Below are 18525 nucleotides of genomic sequence, written 5' to 3'. Positions count from 1 at the left end.
AGATTTGCCACAGTCTATCTCATCCTCGGCACTGTTCCGAGTTATATCCTCTAGTCGCCGCAGTGGCCCTGTGGGGGAAAGAATGGTCCACCACCAGCATCTTAGTGCATTGCGATAACGAAGTGGCCGTGCATTGCATAAATAAAGGCCGGTCTCATTCCCCTGCATTAATGCCCTTTTTAAGACGTCTCATTTGGATTTCAGCTTGCGACCAATTCATTTTAAATGCAAAACATGTCCCCGGATCCAAAAATCAAATAGCTGACTCTCTCTCTCGTTTTGCTTTCCAGAAGTACAGGCTGCTGGCGCCAGATGCCGACCCACTCCCAACACCAGTACCTCCATATTCAGAGCTGATATTCCCATAAACCACCCACTAAGAACCCTTCTAGATGCCTCCCTCAGTTCTATTCTCCAGGCCGTCTCCCCCAGTATTCTCCAATCCTACTTAACCGCTTGGAACAGTTTAAAAAATTTTCACCATGCTTACAACCTGCCTTTCCCCGATTTTTCCCTGATCACCATCACCTCGTTCATCTCCCATCGCAACGCCAACAAAAACCTCCAAGCTAGCTCCATCAAAGGCTACCTTAGTGGAATTAAATTTTTTCATAAGCTCATGTTCGGCACACCCTCCCCAGAAATAGCCAGCTCACAGACATCCATGCTCATCAAAAGCATCCAAGGAGCCCAACACACCCACCCAGATGCTAGACAGAGATCTTAGCCAAATGCATTTCCACCCTCCGCAGAGGCTACCATTCTATGCACACTGCCCGCACGCTCGACACCATGTTCATATCGGTCTTCTTTGGTTTCCTCAGATGCTCGGAACTCACCATCACATCCAGCTTCAATCCAAAAATCCACCCAACATTTTCAGACCTACCAGTGCTAGATACTAAAGCAATCTCTTATTTCATTAAGCAAAGCAAGACCGACCAACTCAGACCCCTCTCCCCGGAAAGGGGGAGTAAGGAGTTCGGGAGGAATTACGAGCTCTGAGCCCTCTCCCCGGACAGCACGCCAAATATGCATAACCTATTCTCTGTTTATTATATGTAAGTGTGAACTCGTGAATAGGCCTAATATTACCACCCAAGCAAACAAAAATATTTCTTAATCAGTGGAAACCGTTACAGTGTTTTCTATCGCAATAAGCGCTTGCGTTCAGTCAATAAAAATCGAATGTAGGTTCTTAATTTGTTTGAGAATTCAAACAAATTGCATTTCATTCTATTAATAGGCGCGGTGAAGTGGCCACATAACCACTTCGGGAGTGCATTATTTCTCTAATAATTTTAACGGCCTGGAGTCACAATCACACATCAATTGTTTAGATGATTTGTTTCAAGACATTTGACATGTTTCTGTCCTGAAATCTCATGGGTGATGAACTAGATAATTTTTTACGCACCTCATCCCAAACCTTCCGTTACAAATTCCAAAACGTCATTTTAGAGCTAATAACACAGGCTTTAGCCATTGATATGCAGGCTAACGCAGTTATATATATCTGTTAAACCCTCATTGTTGCTCAGAGACATAGGGTCAAAGGTAGGGATGTAACGATTAACCGTGAGCCGGTTGAAAATCGATTAAAATATGTGACGATTCAAATCGGTTGAGATGCTAAACAAATCGCGATTCAATTAGGGGTAGGAGTTTATATGAATGTATGTCTGAGGGAAACTTACTGTCTTTAGAAAAGTTTAGATGGTATTTTTTCTTTTCATCTTGCCTCTGTATAATGCATATTAAAGTTCATAAGCATTCCAAGTCAGGATCCAAGATGGCGCCAGTGTGTTTGCCGGCATGCCGTCAGGCTTTGGAATTTATTTGCCTGTTTATGTCTATTATGTACCTGTTCAACCCTGGTGCTTTTGGCGGCCCTCTGCCAAGTGGTAAAGCCATGTTGTGCTACGATCGTCAATCTCTTATAAGCATTCGGACGTCTATGTTGGCGTTGGGATCCCGGGACGCTCGTCACCGTAGTTTCGCTCACCGGGTCTTCCCAGCAAAGGAAGAAAGGTCGTAAAAAACATGGGAAATGAGGAGGACTTCTGATTAAGTATAAATTATTTTGGGCCTCCCAAAGGAATTGTTTGGTGCCACATATGGACTATTCCAGCTTCGGGGAATTAAGACGCTCATGGGTGGTTCCCGTTGAGCCTAACGGGATGCTTCCAGCTTATCGGCGTGGCCAACGGCTTTCGCGTGATCGGAACGGAGGAGTAAATGTCAGCAATCTTCGATCGCTCAACCGAGATAAGTGCATGAATTTTCCACTAGTTGATAACACCATCTCAGTCAAGATGGCGTTAATAAATGCGAGGTCCATGGTGAATAAAACTTTTATTTTAAATGATTACTGTTCATCAAATAACTTGGACTTCCTTTTTGTGACTTAAATCCTTTGTCTGAACTTTGTCCTTTTAATTATCTATTTTTGAATTCTCCTAGAACCTCTGGAAGAGGTGGCGGTACTGCAACAGTGTACAAAAATCATTTTAAATGTAGTCTACTGCCGTCCAGGAAATATACTAGTTTTGAATTACAATTATTTAGGGTTGATTCATTTTCTTCACTGTTATGTGCACTTATTTATAGACCTCCAAGGTATAATAAGGATTTTATTGATGAATTTTCAGAGTTTTTGTCTGTAACAGTTCCTACTTGTGATCATTTTCTTACAGTGGGGCAAATAAGTATTTGATACACTGCCGATTTTTCAAGTTTTCCCACTTACAAAGAATGGAGAGATCTGTAATTTTCATCGTAGGTACACCTCAACTGTGAGAGACAGAATCAAAAAAAAATAATTCAGAAAATCACATTGTATGATTTTTAAATAATTAATTTCCATTTTATTGCATGAAATAAGTATTTGATCACCTACCAACCAGCAAGAATTCTAGCTCTCACAGACCTGTTAGTTTGTCTTATTTTTTTAAAAATTTGATTCGGTCTCTCACAGTTGAGGTGTACCTACGATGAAAATTACAGATCTCTCCATTCTTTGTAAGTGGGAAAACTTGAAAAATCGGCAGTGTATCAAATACTTATTTGCCCCACTGTATACTTGGTGATTTTAATATACATGTGTGCTGTCCCTCTAAGCCATTGGCTAGTGAATTTTTGCAGTTTCATTTCATTTAGCAATTATTCATTTAATTTTACTCAGTTTGTGTCAGGATCTACTCATAGAGCTGGCCATACTCTTGATCTTGTATTGTCTTTGGGTCTCTCTATTACTAATGTTGTGGTAAATGATGCTTGTTTTTCTGATCATCTGTTAGTTTGTTTTGATGCTGCATTTCCTTCACTGAATACAGTAAGCAATAGGTCTGGCCACTTCACTCGTTTTATAAATACTTCAACTGTTGATACATTTTCTGAGGCCTTTGTTGCCTCATCATTCTGTCATGATTTAGAGTTTTCTTCTCCGGATCTTAGTGTGGATGAGTATTTTAATTCTTTTAATTCGGTTTGTACAGAAATTTTAGATGAGATTGCTCCCTTAAAATATAGGGAATCAAAAAAACAATCACAGCTGTGGATGAATGATGAAATCCGTACATCAAGGAAAATTTGCAGAAGGGCTGAATGAAAATGGAAGAAGGATAGGCTGCAAGTATCATTTGATATGTTAAGAGAAGCTTTGCGACCTATATCAAAACTACCTTTCTTATCAAAAATTTTAGAGAAGGTTGTTCTGTCTCAGCTTGCGTCATATTTAGATATGAATGCTGTTATAGATATGTTTCAGTCAGGTTTTAGATCTCTTCATAGTACAGAATCCACCCTTCTTAAGTTTTTTAATGATATTTTATTGACAGTTGATTCAGGAAAGGTAGTTATTCTTATTTTACTTGATCTCACAGCTGCTTTTGATACCGTTGATCATGGTATTTTATTGCAGCGTTTGGAAGATGTTGGTGTTAAGGGTACTGCCCTAGAATGGTTTAAGTCGTATCTAAAAGATAGATCTTTCTCGGTTTGTCTTGGAGATCTGTGTTCTACATCAGCTAAATTACATAGTGGTGTGCCACAGGGGTCTATACTTGGGCCTATTTTATTTTCATTATATATATATATATATATTCACGTCTAATTTCATTCATGATTAAATGAATGAAACCGACTAGTTGAAAAGTCTAACAAACCACTAAAACAGCCTGAATAAACAATCCATTTAAAATAGCAGTACATAATCTATGAATCAAACATGCCACTGAAAAACAGATCATATACTGTATATACAATGTGCTTGCCTTGCATTATGATGACTGTACATGAAACCTAAACAATCACTTAATCAATTTTAGATAATATAGGCATATTTGTTAAAAAATAAACTGAATCAATAGGCACTACAGCACCAATTAATACAAATTCAATATTAAAAACAAAATTCTTCAAATAAAAGTTAGTTAATTGAGATCGACATGTCAAGCTACTGTTTTTCACTACCAACTTTTTCTTGTTTATTAAAATGTAAACGGTGGGGGAAAATCACAAGATAAGCTTGACATATACCACTAACTAGGGATGTAATGATTCGCTCAACTCACGATTCGATTCGATTCACGATTTTGATTTCACGATTCGATTCATGAAATTCGTTGCCAACTCTTTTAGTAATCGATTTTTATCGATTTAATCGATTCGTTGTTGCAGCCCTAATTGCTTCTATTGTCCTCATTTGTAAGTCACTTTGGATAAAACCGTCTGCTAAATGACAATTTAAATATAATGTAAATGTAAATAACAAAACTACACTGAAATTTTAAAACAAGCCCCAAATCAAATAAAGTAACACAAATAAAATACATTTCTTCATATATACAAACTAAGGCTTTGTCTGTGCTCTTTCCATTTAAAATTAGAGGCAACCACTGCATTTAAATCTTGATACATGCAACATGAGCAGTTTTTAATCTAAATTAAATTGTATAATTTCGAAATCTGAAGCAAAACAGAATGGTTTGACTTCAGTTTTGTGAAGCTATACATAAAAATATCTGCATGAAACCGCAGACGAGCTGAATGAGACGCAGATTCACTCTCTGCCAGCAGGTGGCGCTTAAAGCGTTTCCTTGTTTTCTGTTGTAAACAAAGCAGCGCTGAACTTATGACATTTAATATGCATTATACAGAGGCAAGATGAAAAGAAAAAATACCATCTAAACTTTTCTAAAGACAGTAAGTTCCCCTCAGACATGCATTCATATAAACTCTTACCCCTAATTGAATCGCGATTTGTTTGGCATCTCAACCGATTTGAATCATAACATATTTGAATCGATTTTCAACCGGCTCGCGGTTAATCGTTATATCCCTACCACTAACTATACATTATTTAAGAATAAAACCTTGTCCGATTAGTTAAATTAAAAAATATAGATATAGTAAGATAAATAAAAATAGACAGCACACTAATGCCACAAAACAGAAAAATTTTCAAAGTCGTCAGATCGCTGCTCTTCTCAAAATATGACTGTCTGGGGGTACCATCTAGTTGCTGTTGTGTGCAAATTACACAACGTATCGGCGACAGGTCGCACATTACACAACTTTTCAAAAGGAAGAAACGCCGACAACTTCGTCTGGTTTGCAAACTACAACTTAAGATCACACATGAGACAGGAGTTCTCATGCACGACTGGATTTCTTTCTGAAAGAAACTGCAACAAAAAGCTTACGATACAAGTTGTGTGTATGCTGGTTTGCAGCAAAAAAGAAAAAAAAGAAGATTATAAAGTAGGGATGGTTGCTTGCAGAAAACATGCATGCTGATGTTTTGTTGCAGATCTATATGACTCCACCCCCTAAACTTTCCCTTGCCCTGTATCATGCTCTCTCATTGTATCATGCTCTGACTGTAGGTCATAACCAATGTCATTTTCAGTCAAAACACATTTCACACTGCAGGACTCGGCGCTTCTCTCATATTGCAACTTTGATAACATACTACGTGACTGTCACACACATGAACCAGTGCCAATTTGCCTCCAGTTTTGGGCATTTGTTTGTGATTTCCTCAAAACTGTCTGCGATTGAAAATCGGGGCTAAAATCGTGTAGTGCATACCTGGCATAAATCAGAACAGTCTGAAGGTCTGAGCCGAGATTGATGGTTGTAGCTTTAAAGCTCTATGAGGACAGTCAGATATGTTAGCCTTATAATCAGGGTTTGAATTTATGTTTTTCACTCACCAGTCAATTTGGCTACTAAATTTTTAAGTTACCGGCCATTCATAACTTCTACTAGCCAAAAAATTAATTAATTAATAAATAAACCAACGGCTTGCGGCTGTCCACACTGGATGTGACAAAGCGGGCATTGCAAATCACTTGAACTTTGTGTCAGTACATCATAAATAGAACGATGCATCAGTTTACTGTTTGTTGTGTCACGCCGCATCCAGTGTAGACACCATCACTGATCATAATGGGTTTGCTCGCACCCAGTGTAGAGTCTTCAGTCGTTTTTCACTTCAACGCAAAGGAAGCCAGCGACCTGCCGCACCGTCATTTGTCGGGTTTGTTCAAGTAAGCTAGATATGCACAGATGCTGCAAAATTAGGCTGTATGTAATATATCATGATGAGTCAAGAGTTATTTATTTGCAGTAAATCTGCGCAGATTTGGCTTAAATGAACTTGCCTAAGATATTAAAGAGTGAACATAATTTACAAAAAGTAACCCGCCAAATTGGCTAGTGATTTGACAGCGTTACCTGCCACAGCTGATTTTTACCTGCATTTGGCGGGTGTTAATTTCAAACCCTTAATAATAATAATAATAATAATAATAATAATAATAATAATTTCTCCAGCCAACATAATTTTTGTAGATATTTGGCAATTAACCTAGCCATAACATATATGGCAATAAACAGAATCCAAATATGCTATCCATTGTGAGAAGAAGAAAAAACAACAGGCATCGTCATGTTGCAACAACTGCAGTATAATTAGTGCTGGCATCCTTGGTATTATAGAAATTTTTGCTGTTACATTAAACTAGGGACCAGAAGAGCAGAGGTTATGCCTTCTTAACACAGAATGTGTTTACAGTCTTTGATGACAGAACTCACTGTCTACCTTCCCTTGTTACAGTCCACATTTGTGTGTTTTGTAAGAACTAAATAAACCAACATTTATTAACTCTCTAAATAAGAATACACTTCAGAGGCTCAAATACTTTCAAGTTGAACTTGTTTTTCAGTCTTGTGGCAGAGGTCTGTAGGAACGCCTGACTGAACTTGCAACTCCCCGGGGTGTTTTCTTAACTGTTTGGGAGGGAGATGTCACATGCAGTGTTGGCATAAACACTCAAATATGTGTGCATGTATCTTTGTAACATTGTGAGCTTGTAAATCTGCTAGATACACTGCACAGACAGGTGTTAGAAGTCACAGCCACATAAGGCCAGAAAACACAAACGTCAACTATGCAAATTTTACAAGTAGAACATTAAACCCCTAATTTGGGCTGACAGTCACACTGAGATGGCAGATGACAAATTTATCAATCAAAAGATATGATAAAAGCCTGCATGACTTTCAAAAGTTGTGATACTCGTAAAAAAAATGGCCAGACATAATTTATTTTCAATGAGCGACAGAGACTGTTGGTCTGAGTAGAGCTCAACTTTATGCAAATGAGCAGTGACAAGCAATAGGACGACAGTGATACACCACCTGATATTGTTGAACACTACAACCTGATTTTTAGGTAGTAAACATTTCAATGCATTGGAGCAATTTTGCAATTTGGAGCAATTTTGACAGTGGGACAGCCCTGACTTTTTGCAGCCTTTAATTAAACTGCTGGTTTCGTCTAGCCAGAGTATGCAATCTGTGCCAGTATCTGTGCCACTATTTTGACATACTATTTCCCTGTTTAACACTGTAAAGCTGTACTGACACAATCTGCACTGTAAAAAGCGCCATGTAAACAATGGTGACTTGACCTGACTAGAAATGGCCAACTCCCTGGCCAGTGCACTGCTTAAATAGGGAGTTGTTTAAGGAACATCCTAGAACTCTGCTTCTAGACTTGTGCATGTGAGTAATTATCTTAAGTCAGTCTCAACAATCTTCATTCATAGATGCTGCTAGCTGGATCAACCTGAATGCCTAATTGCATTAATGAACAGTGTAGTCTGATTCTGCATGAATTTTATCGGTCTGTTCTTTTTAATGAATCATCCACATCTTGCTCATAGTGTGCTTGGCATAAATGTCATCACCAGAGGAGGCTACAAGAATTGTTTACCCTTTGTGCAGCCCAAAATGTCTAGCACACACATACTTATCCGAGAGTGCCGTCTACACATTTGTTGAACTGACTGCAGTAACTGGTGGTTGCACCACCAGGTGGCAATTAGTCCGAGCTGTTACTAAATTAACCTGACTCAGTTACTAAGCTCTAAATTGCATGCAGCATAAAACATGCCAAACAGGGGCGCCACTAAGGGGAGGAAAGTTAGGACGATTATAAGGGCCCACGCACTTTTGGGGCCCCCAGAGATCTGTTTTATTAGTAGTAACAGTAGTAGTAGTAATTATAGTAGTAAACATGTAATAGAAATTATAAATGTATCTACCAAAGAGCTTATGGCTTATTTCTGCATTTCCAGCAAAATTATCTCCCCCCATTCACTGCATGGTGTCGTCCCGTCCTACATAGCCTAGAGTCACTGAGTGAGATCAGATGGTAAACTGTCAAATTAGAGATGTCTTCGAGTTCGAGGGGGGCAAACCAAGCCGGACAATTTGGTCAGTCGCACTTTTAAACACATTTTAGTTTTGCTATAGAAAATCTATAAATTCACAATCTGATTACATAGAGCAGCAGCAGGACGGGCATGAGGTTGTCATGGCAACCAGATACTCTGCATACAGCTGTTAAGCTAATAGTCGCATTTAGCTGAGTAAGATCATGATTGAGAATTGATGGATACTGCTGGAAATGCTGCTTTGGGGTATTTATTATTTTAGGATTTTTTTTGTTTGCCCCAGTGAAGCATTTCTATTAATATAACCGATTAAGTAGTCAAACTCATTCCATATCTGCAGAATAATTTAAATGCAGACCTTGAGCCAAAAACTCATCACCAAACACCAATGACAATGTACATAGTATACATATGGACAAATGTATTGGGACACTCCCTTCTTTAGACCAGAAAAAGGCACTTCCAAAACTGTGGCATCAAAGATGGAAACATAATTAATGTATTTAAAAATTGTATTTCCATCTTTTTTGCCACAGTTTTGGAAGTGTCTAAAATGATTGTACGCGTATGTACAAGTGGTGTTTGGCGATGAGTTTTTTTGAGTTTTCCCAATACTTTGGCCAGTATAGTGTGTTTGGTGCGGTAGGGAGCCCAACCTCATATTCTTTCATAGGGCCCAAAATTGCTAGCGGCACCCCTAAAATGATTGTACGCATATGTACAAGTCATTGGTGTTTGGCGATTAGTTTTTTTTTTTTAGTTTTCCCAATACTTTGGGGCAATATAGTGTATGTTTGGTGCGGTAGGGGGCCCAACCTCATATTCTTTCATAGAGCCCAAAATTGCTAGCGCCGCCCCTTATGCCAAATATATAGGCAGATGATCTGCTGCAGCAACCCCTAACAGGACCTGCCAAAAGTGAGAGAGCTACATGACTGCAAGTGATTACTTAATCCATATCCACCTTGAAATTAACCAATACCTGTTAATGTTCTTAACGCTGTCATGCTGTGGCAAGTCATTGAACTAATGTTTTAAATCGTCTGAAGTGTTTTCTGTTCTGTGTGAATGTCGCACCACCTTTAGAGACTGCTGACGGCAGTAAATGCATTTCTCAAAGGCACAAATGAACCAGAATTCCTAAATTATGCACACACACACACACACACAAACGAAAAATAAAATAGTAAAGAATGCCTCAAATCAAATGTTCTTAAAGGCTAGAATACCAGACAAATATTTTACTATACATAACGCCACATACCAGGCTAATTATATCTGAGACATTAATTCAAACAAATTACATTAGAAGCCGATACTCTTCTGCTTGATTTTGATCTGTAATAGTCGATTTAATAGTACAATCGATCTACAGCATATGAAAGCATGACATAACTGCGATCTCTTTCATGCATCAGTCAGTGGATGCCCTGACAATAAATGTCTGCGTACTTTCATGACGTGATTGTCATTGAATATACACAGCTATTGCTTCAGTATCAATTGTCCTTTTCTCTGTTTCCTCACCCACATACATTACATTTACGATGCAATGTCCATTGATCAAAAGGCTGTAGCCTTTTGGTTTTACGCATGCATATCTTTTTTCTTTTGTGTAATGCGTTCGCTCACTAAAGCTTAAACAAGGAATCGTACTGTAGTAGCCTATACAGCAGTGTTGCGCATGACATAACCTTTGTAGATCTAATGTTTCTTCTCCACTGCAAAACAGTACTAATCATAATTTACAAATGCACCGGCGTTTCGATTAAATGTACATTAAACTACAACATGTTGACACACAGCCTGTCACTCACCTGAGCTATCAAGCGGTCGTCCAGGTGGATCATGGAGATTTCAGAGTAATGAAGTGCAAGCAGTAGAGGCGATTCGGTCCCGCCCAGATCCCGTCGACTCTTTCTCGGTAAGGCACCAACCAAATGCTACAATAGTGACTCAGAGCAACAGAGCACGGTTAACACTAGGAGGGTTATAGAGAGAGTATGAGTGGTGTTCAATGTGTACAACCCTGGGGAAATAAGTTTAATTACTGAATGACTTTCGCAGGGGTCGACTTTTTTTATTTTTTAGGAATTTGTGTCAATAATTTTATGGGCACTATCAGTTGAAACCAAATGCGCTTCTTACCACAGTTAGCTAACATGAACATTAAAAGATGTTCAACGATATGTAACCTTATTTTATAATTATTGGAGGAGTGCCTTTTTTTCGCTTGAGCACCTGTTCCCCAAAATTTCTATGCAAAAAAAGAAGCTTTACCCACCCAAATCTAAATCTAAATCATTGTTTATGAGAGGGTCAATGGAAAGCATTCTGTCACTAGCCCAAAAAGAAAGTCTGGCACAGACCAGCGAATGCTGTGCAGTCCATAAAAGGAAGTGCTGAAGCTGGACAAATTCTGATTAAATGCACTTATCAGTTCAGTTCATGATAGCTGTCAGTGCAAAATACCCAAACAAGACCTGGACAGGCAATCAATTTTCCTTCCACCAGAGGGCTTTAAAAGCGCATCAGCTGTGTCAGCGTGGAGGATGTAGGGTTCATTATTATAATTTTTTAATAATCCATTTTTTGGTGAGTACTTGTTAGCATGTTCACAGTCTAAGAATCATCTTTCTGTAAAACATCTAGTTAATATTTGGAAGGGGCTGAGTGACTAATAATTTGTACTTCTTTTGGAACAACCTTTGTGTTTGATCTGTAATAGTCGATTTAATAGTACAATCGATCTACAGCATATGAAAGCATGACATAACTGCGATCTCTTTCATGCATCAGTCAGTGGATGCCCTGACAATAAATGTCTGCGTACTTTCATGACGTGATTGTCATTGAATATACACAGCTATTGCTTCAGTATCAATTGTCCTTTTCTCTGTTTCCTCACCCACATACATTACATTTACGATGCAATGTCCATTGATCAAAAGGCTGTAGCCTTTTGGTTTTACGCATGCATATCTTTTTTCTTTTGTGTAATGCGTTCGCTCACTAAAGCTTAAACAAGGAATCGTACTGTAGTAGCCTATACAGCAGTGTTGCGCATGACATAACCTTTGTAGATCTAATGTTTCTTCTCCACTGCAAAACAGTACTAATCATAATTTACAAATGCACCGGCGTTTCGATTAAATGTACATTAAACTACAACATGTTGACACACAGCCTGTCACTCACCTGAGCTATCAAGCGGTCGTCCAGGTGGATCATGGAGATTTCAGAGTAATGAAGTGCAAGCAGTAGAGGCGATTCGGTCCCGCCCAGATCCCGTCGACTCTTTCTCGGTAAGGCACCAACCAAATGCTACAATAGTGACTCAGAGCAACAGAGCACGGTTAACACTAGGAGGGTTATAGAGAGAGTATGAGTGGTGTTCAATGTGTACAACCCTGGGGAAATAAGTTTAATTACTGAATGACTTTCGCAGGGGTCGACTTTTTTTATTTTTTAGGAATTTGTGTCAATAATTTTATGGGCACTATCAGTTGAAACCAAATGCGCTTCTTACCACAGTTAGCTAACATGAACATTAAAAGATGTTCAACGATATGTAACCTTATTTTATAATTATTGGAGGAGTGCCTTTTTTTCGCTTGAGCACCTGTTCCCCAAAATTTCTATGCAAAAAAAGAAGCTTTACCCACCCAAATCTAAATCTAAATCATTGTTTATGAGAGGGTCAATGGAAAGCATTCTGTCACTAGCCCAAAAAGAAAGTCTGGCACAGACCAGCGAATGCTGTGCAGTCCATAAAAGGAAGTGCTGAAGCTGGACAAATTCTGATTAAATGCACTTATCAGTTCAGTTCATGATAGCTGTCAGTGCAAAATACCCAAACAAGACCTGGACAGGCAATCAATTTTCCTTCCACCAGAGGGCTTTAAAAGCGCATCAGCTGTGTCAGCGTGGAGGATGTAGGGTTCATTATTATAATTTTTTAATAATCCATTTTTTGGTGAGTACTTGTTAGCATGTTCACAGTCTAAGAATCATCTTTCTGTAAAACATCTAGTTAATATTTGGAAGGGGCTGAGTGACTAATAATTTGTACTTCTTTTGGAACAACCTTTGTGTTCGGACGGAGCTTATGATGTCTTAAAATCAACTAGGTTTTGGAACAGAGCATCTACTATATCTATGTGTCTCTCTTTCTTTGTTAAAGAGGATTTAATTTCATAAGCTGTGCATTTGCACTCATGATAAACCGCCTTAAGGCCATATGAGGGTTATGGGTGTGTGTTATCCAAGGATTGTTTGCATGAGGAGGCACACCCTGTCATGAGTCACCTCTCATGCATGACCCAGCAGTAGTTTGCTTGGTCACAGCTGCACAAGATGCTGACCTATGCATCCTGAACTCTGGCCTTGCCCCTTCCCAACTGGCTAGCATCTTCCAAAAACACACACACACAGACACAAAAATCTCTTACCTTGTTTTACAGTCACCTTTTCAACATGTTTAGTTATGAGTGTGTCTATGTGGTATGTATTCATTTAATTCAAACTGAGAAATGTCTGAATATCACTGCATTAGTATCAAAGTAAATGGAATTCACTTTAAAGAAAATGATTTCACAAGCACATTTTCCTCCTTTAAAAACATTACAGAAGTTTGTCAGGTTTTATACAATAAAACAGTAACAACTGTTCAAATTATTAATTCAAGCCTTTAACCACCATTAATTATTTTTAAATTGATATTGACCAAAACAATAATATATAAATCTTTTGAAAAAGACCAACAATGACCTCTTAGGTGATAGTGTACGTGTTTGTAGAAGCAATAAGTCAGTATGATTGGAACTTCAATTACTGATTAAGAACTACCCTAACCATCATCCTGAGAGAGATACTCCCTGCGTTCCATTTGGAAGGGCTCATCCCTATGCCCTAATCCCTTCAAAGGGTTTACCCTCAGGAGTGAGAGCTTTGAAGAGTTGAAGGGTGTAGGGGACCAAACAACTGTTTCTTGAAGTGCCCTACTGCATCGTCATCACATGCCCACACGTAGGCGCTGTCATCATGCAAAGAATCTGCGCAAAGGATCATGGGAGCCCGAAGTGTCCATCAGTTGTACCCTTCGAAATCCTTCATTCCGAAGGGCCCTTTGAAGTGGCCAGTTCTGAGCACTTCGGTTTAGAATGACCCTTCAATATGCCGGCCATGATTGTTTTCACTCCGAAGTGCCCTTCGGAGGGCGATATATCCCGTTTGGAATGCACCGACTGTCACAGTGTCTAGTTGGTGTGCCCATGTATAGCCACCAGAGGGCAAGCTTCATAGTTTTGTTTGTTTCTCTGGACTTCAGTTCCCATCACCCTTTGCTTTGACTACTAAGTCTCATTACATTCAGCTGTGTCTCATTTACCTTGTTAACTCATCCACATATAAGCCCGGTTTTCTTTGTCTTTGGTTGCTGGTTTATTGTTTACTGTTGCTCTGTTTTTGCCCTGATGTGGATTATGCTGTTTGTTTTTGGACTCTTCAATAAATGCTGCATTTGTATCTTCTTTTTTTGGAGCATTCTGTGACAGAATAAACCAGCCATCAACAGATCCAGCAGCTAGGCTGGGCTTATTGGATTGTGGACCATGGGCATTCGTATTCTTTCTCCTGCTTCGAAGAAGGAGTGGAAGGCTCGGCTCCAGATGTTGGTGGATCTTCGCCAACAGGGGAAGGAAGTAGGAGGTTTTGCTCAGACCTTCTGGACTTTGGAGGTAGAACTGGAACAAGCTCAGCAAGATTTTTAATGATTGCTTAGACAACCCCTTGCTTCCTCGGGAGATGGAGGGGCTTAAGACTCTCGACTTTTGGAGTTTCATTGATTATCTGTTACCACAATTTAGTAATGTCATGTTGGTCTGGGCGGCGCTAGGGGTGAGCTAAGGGGGCTGAAGCCCCGGATTTTTTCAGTCAAGCCCCGAATGTTTTTACTATGCCCTTTACGAATCATCACTGAGTGTTCGTGCGCATTCAACTAATTTCTATTAGTACTGCAGATTTGCTTTCTGCACATCCAACAGTGTCTGCTTGCATTGTCATTCACTCCTTACAAGACCCGCCCACTGAGGCTTGTACTTCTGATTGAAAGGTAAACTGGCCAACGAGCAATAAAAATTTACAGCAGCTGTTTAAGGTGTCTGTATAACTTATCGCTGTAATATTGATTTTTTATTTTTATTTTTTTTGAATTTAGGTTATTTGTTACTGAACACTGTCACTGTGAAGCAACAAATATAGGCATTTAATCATATGCTGTCGTGTCTTCCTAGGACCCGCATTTAGAGTGATCATATGAACGATTTGGTTGGCATGGTCTGTGGCAGACTTTTCTTCGTGTCAGGGCAACAATTCAATGAACAAAAAACAAAGAGTAAGTTATTTAAATTGTAGAGACAATATTGTCTTTTTTGCTCCATTTCACTAAAGAAAATGGTTCAAAACAAAGCCATGTTGAGCGTCTCTGCAGCAGCACACAGCGGTGTTTCCTTACTGAATGAATTTGCGTTTTTGAACAAACCTGGAGATTCACTGATTCATTCATAAACTGTGTCCCAAAGTTGAGTGTGCACACTTCGAGTGCCACGGACTTCGAAGACCAGGCCTCCGAAGTGCATGAAGGACACTCCGCCTCCGCAGGATTTCCTAATTGCAACACCAGAGGGTCCCGATTAGCGCTCTGTCGCATTGCAACGGTGCGAGAGGAGAGCTGATGAGAGGACAATCCTGCCAAGATAGGTGGAGCCAGAATTGCTCATTTTTGTTTTTGTTTTACCTCATAATGGTGGAGACGGTGATGTACCTCAGGCTTAGCCAAGACTCAGGCCAGGTAAGTTACACTGGTTTGCTGCGTCCTTTAAATGCTTTAAATGCAGGTATTGGCTTGGAGCTTACTTGAGAAATGTAATGATACATATGAAAAACTACAAAATACACACACACAGCAGTTCAAATGCTGACTGATATCTTACAAAGGTGCGATTTATATAGTTTGTCTTGACCATGGTGATCATATGTAGACAGGTTTGAAACCCAGATTTTTTAGGCAGTTAAGCATAAAAATAAAACTGAATGTTCAGCTGCAGCTGTCACAGCTGAACAGTGCTCTGTTTGACCTATCCGAGTCCTTCAGATGCAGCCTTTGATATACAGGTGCATCTCAATAAATTAGAATGTCGTGGAAAAGTTTCAGTTTTATTTCAGTAATTCAACTCCAATTGTGAAACTCGTGTATTAAATAAATTCAATGCACACAGACTGAAGTAGTTTAAGTCTTTGGTTCTTTTAATTGTGGTGATTTTGGCTCACATTTAACAAAAACCCACCAATTCACTATCTCAACAAATTAGAATATGGTGACATGCCAATCAGCTAATCAACTCAAAACACCTGCAAAGGTTTCCTGAGCCTTCAAAATGGTCTCTCAGTTTGGTTCACTAGGCTACACGATCATGGGGAAGACTGCTGATCTGACAGTTGTCCAGAAGACAATCATTGACACCCTTCACAAGGAGGGTAAGCCACAAACATTCATTGCCAAAGAAGCTGGTTGTTCACAGAGTGCTGTATCCAAGCATGTTAGCAGAAAGTTGAGTGGAAGGAAAAAGTGTGGAAGAAAAAGATGCACAACCAACCGAGAGAACCGCAGCCTTATGAGGATTGTCAAGCAAAATCGATTCAAGAATTTGAGTGAACTTCACAAGGAATGGCCTGAGGCTGGGGTCAAGGCATCAAGAGCCACCACACACAGACGTGTCAAGGAATTTGGCTACAGTTATCGTATTCCTCTTGTTAAGCCACTCCTGAACCACAGACAACGTCAGAGGCGTCTTTCTTGGGCTAAAGAGAAGAAAAACTGGACTGTTGCCCAGTGGTCCAAAGTCCTCTTTTCAGATGAGAGCAAGTTTCATATTTCATTTAGAAACCAAGGTCCTAGAGTTTGGAGGAAGGGTGGAAAAGCTCATAGCCCAAGTTGCTTGAAGTCCAGGGTTAAGTTTCCACAGTCTGTGATGATTTGGGGTGCAATGTCATCTGCTGGTGTTGGTCCATTGAGTTTTTTGAAAACCAACGTCACTGCACCCGTTTACCAAGAAATTTTGGAGCACTTCATGCTTCCTTCTGCTGACCAGCTTTTTGAAGATGCTGATTTCATTTTCCAGCAGGGTTTGCCACCTGCCCACACTCCCAAAAGCACCAAAAGTTGGTTAAATGACCATGGTGTTGGTGTGCTTGACTGGCCAGCAAACTCACCAGACCTGAACCCCATAGAGAATCTATGGGGTATTGTCAAGAGGAAAATGAGAAACAAGAGACCAAAAAATGCAGATGAGCTGAAGGCCACTGTCAAAGAAACCTGGGCTTCCATACCACCTCAGCAGTGCCACAAACTGATCACCTCCATGCCACGCTGAATTGAGGCAGTAATTAAAGCAAAAGGAGCCCCTACCAAGTATTGAGTACATGTACAGTAAATGAACATACTTTCCAGAAGGCCAACAATTCACTAAATACTCACTTTTTTATTGGTCTTATGAAGTATTCTAATTTGTTGAGATAGTGAATTATACTTGTGTAATACTCGTGTATTAAATAAATTCAGTGCACACAGACTGAAGTAGTTTAAGTCTTTGGTTCTTTTAATTGTGATGATTTAATACACGAGTTTCACAATTTGAGTTGAATTACTGAAATAATGAACTTTTCCATGACATTCTAATTTATTGAGATGCACCTGTAGTTAGCAAAAAATTGTTTATATTCTGACAAAATGTTGATACTTTCATTTTGAAAATAATCAGAGGTGGACTGTAAGGGAGTACATTCGTTAAGTATACTTGTACAAATATGAAGTATTAAGTTTTCTTTTTTTTCCTCACAGGACAGAAACACTACAAAAATATGGTCCTTTACAACATGATGCATTGTTGTAGATTAAACTTCTCAACAGTATATTTAGTAGGGGTGGGAATCACCAGAGGCCTCACGATACGATATTATCACGATACTTGTGTCACGATACAATATGATTTTAAATATATTGCGATATTCTGTGATATATTGCAATTTATTACCTTTTCCAACTTCAAATTATGTCCCCAAAGGAAAACTTTGACAACATCTGTTTTAACTAAAAAGAAACATTTCTCAGTTTGTTTATCTCACTTCAGTTTTATTGTTGCAGTGCAAAATGGGATTGTCAAGCAGACAAACTGACAAACACTTTCATGAAAACCTGTCATAAATGTTGTATGCACCTGGCAAACTCAACTATTTGTATTAGTCTAATCTAGTCCACCTTAAAGGGGTCATATGATGCTTTTTAAAGATCATTATTTTGTGTATTTGGTAGAATATGTTGACATGCTTTAATGTTCAAAAAACACATTATTTTTCAAATACTGTACATTATTGTAGGTCCTCTATGCCCCGCCTCTCTCAAACGCTTTCGTTTTCTACAAAGTCTCTCCTTCCGACAAGCGCAGTCTGCTCTGATTGGCCAGCTGACCCAGTGCACTGTGATTGGCCGAACACCGCAAGCACTCGTCTGAAATGTAAGGCCCCTTACCATAATCGCGAGCTTCATCTTTCAAAATAAATGTAAAGACAGAGCCCGAAAGGGGAACAGAGTTGCGTGACAGACACAGTGATGAAGTTGCATGTGTTTGCAGCACACAAGCCACACAGCTGACTCCACTCTGATGTGACCCTGTCTCTCTCTCTCACACGCACACACACACACACACACAATCTCTCTCTC

At 39.3% G+C, this 18525-nt stretch overlaps 1 long non-coding RNA gene across 2 annotated transcripts in view; it reads right to left on the bottom strand.

The window, feature by feature from the left end:
* LOC107560431 (uncharacterized) overlaps positions 1-10672 on the bottom strand; it is a 125975-nt gene extending 115303 nt beyond the window's left edge. For both annotated transcript variants that reach the window (XR_001605728.1, XR_001605729.1), the window contains exon 1: positions 10565-10672. This is a non-coding gene — a long non-coding RNA (uncharacterized lncRNA). The remainder of the gene's footprint in view (positions 1-10564) is intronic.
* Positions 10673-18525: the final 7853 nt, after the last annotated feature.

The sequence above is a fragment of the Sinocyclocheilus grahami genome, unplaced genomic scaffold (genome assembly GCF_001515645.1).
Source record: "Sinocyclocheilus grahami isolate Dianchi unplaced genomic scaffold, SAMN03320097.WGS_v1.1 scaffold726.1, whole genome shotgun sequence".
Classification (NCBI taxonomy): Eukaryota; Metazoa; Chordata; class Actinopteri; order Cypriniformes; family Cyprinidae; genus Sinocyclocheilus; species Sinocyclocheilus grahami.
This window is presented reverse-complemented; position numbering and strand designations above follow the sequence as displayed.